Consider the following 2,500-nt stretch of genomic DNA (forward strand, 5'->3'; position numbering starts at 1 on the left):
GACAACCCCAAGCAAAAATTCATTTGAAGCCAACCCATCGTCGCCCACAACTAGTGGGTGAATGGTGTGCTTCCCGGGGTTGGCATAGACATTCCCTCGCATGCAAAAGATTGTCGATGCGAAAGATTATCTATGCCAACCCCGGGAAGCACACCATTCACACACTCCCGACCGGTGTGGTGTGGCGGTGATTGGATAGTTACGGATTGAGCACTTGCCAAGGATCAAAATGTGTCATTTAGAAGAAACATTTTCAAAAAGTTTTTAAAATCTTGTGGGTTTGCAACTCATAAGAGCGTCACTTTCAACGTCCCCGGTATTGGATTGAGTTTCTAAAAACAACCGTGCACACCGAGGTTAAACTTTACCGGCTCCACTCCGACTCGCCGCTCGCCCACAATTTGTTTGCAACGAAACATTTGTTTTTAATTTTGTTGGTTTGAAATTGTTTTGAAAAGGTTCTTTAAATCTAGTGGGTTTGCAACTCATAAGAGCGTCACTTTCAACGTCCCCGGCATTGGATTGAGTTTCTAAAAACAACCGTGCACACCGAGGTTAAACTTTACCGGCTCCACTCCGACTCGCCGCTCGCCCACTAGTCCGAAGGCAACAAAACATTTGTTTTTCATTTTGATGAAAATTTCTGTTTTTAAATCTTGTTGGTTTGAAATTGTTTTGAAAAGGTTCTTTAAATCTTGCGGGTTTGCAACTCATAAGAGCGTCACTTTCAACGTCCCCGGCATTGGATTGAGTTTCTAAAAACAACCGTGCACACCGAGGTTAAACTTTACCGGCTCCACTCCGACTCGCCGCTCGCCCACAAATCCGAAGGCAACAAAACATTTGTTTTTAATTTTGATGAAATTTTTTGAAAACATTGGCTTGGCAAGCCCCAATCCGCGACTATCCACCCACCGCCACCCCACACGGGTGGTTGTTGTTGCGAAATGAGGTTGTGGTCGACATGCCCGTGCATTTGAGAAGGAGTTCCTAGCACTCCATGCTCTCCCATGCCAAAAAATAGCCTAGACAACCCCATTTCGCAACTTTCCACGCCTTTTTTTTCCTCCCTCACCCATGGCGGCGGCGTGGTGGCGGCGGCCGGATTCCGGCCACCACCGCCATGGGTGGCAGCCCCCCGACCCCGACACCAAACCCATAATACCGAGGCAACATATCGAGGCAACATGACATGGGTGTGGCGTGGGGGAAGGGGGCTGCAGCTAGGAAGGCATGGGCTGCCATGCATATGCAGGCAACACACACCCCCCTATATAGCATTTTATGCATTTAGCCCTTTGACAGGAAGAGACATCACCTATGCGCGAGGAGTCATAATGGGCTCTAAATAATTCAATACAAGGTATTTGGACGTGATTTTTTGCAGGGATACTAAGAAACATGCAATCTATGATGGGAAAAAGTTTCATAAATTTTTGAAGTCGGGAAGTATTTTTTATTAGTTTTAGAAGTCGTAAAATTGAAAAAATCATTAAAACAAATCCGGGAGGAATTTTTTAGTTTTGTAAGTTGGAGAAGGTCCTAAAAATCATAGACTACTTATGGGGAGCTTATTGTGCGAGGAAATTTCAATAAAAACGGGGTTTGACAAGATTTGAAAAATTCTGTCGACATTTGAAAAAACCTGGAACCATGCTGCCGGCATGCTGCGCACATGCTGCGCGCATGCTGCGCGCAGACTGCGCGCATGCCATGGCAGGACAAGTTTTGCTAGCCTCACTGTCTACAGATGCGCAAGCTGCGCGCACGCTGCGCACAGGCTGCGCGCATGCTGCGCACAGACTGCGCGCACGCTGCGCGCATGCCATGGCAGGACAAGTTTCGCTAGCCTCACTGTCGACAGATGCGCAAGCTGCGCGCAAGCTCCGCGCACGCTGCGCACAGCCTGTGCGCATGTTGTGCGCATGCTGCGCGCAGGCTGCGCGCAGGCGCCGCGCATGCCATGGCAGGACAAGTTTCGCTAGCCTCACTGTCGACAGATGCGCAAGCTGCGTGCACGCTGCGCACAGAGCTGCGCACAGCGCATGCCATGGCAGGACAAGTTCGCTAGCCTCACTGTCGACAGATGCGCAAGCTGCGCGCACAGGCTGCGCGCACGCCATGGCAGGACAAGTTTCGCTAGCCTCACTGTCGACAGAATCAGCACGCTGCGCGCAAGCTGCGCGCACGCTGCCGGCATGGTGCGCGCACGCTGCCGGCATGGTGCGCGCACGCTGCCGGCATGGTGCGCGCACGCTGCCGGCATGCTGTGCGCACGCTGCGCGCGCGCATGGCAGGACAAGTTTCGAAAATTTCTGTCGACAGTCTCAGCAGCGCGCACGCTGCCGACATGCTGTGCGCACGCTGCGCACAGGCTGCCGGCATGCTGCGCGCAGCCCATGGCAGGACAAGGTCCGAAAAATTCTGTCGACATTTTTACGCCGTGGTAGGCTTCCGCTTCGCGTCACTTTGTCGACATTCAAGCCTACCATTTGTATTG

The sequence above is a fragment of the Prunus avium genome, unplaced genomic scaffold (assembly GCF_965620075.1).
Source record: "Prunus avium unplaced genomic scaffold, drPruAviu1.hap1.1 HAP1_SCAFFOLD_55, whole genome shotgun sequence".
In the NCBI taxonomy this organism is placed as follows: Eukaryota; Viridiplantae; Streptophyta; class Magnoliopsida; order Rosales; family Rosaceae; genus Prunus; species Prunus avium.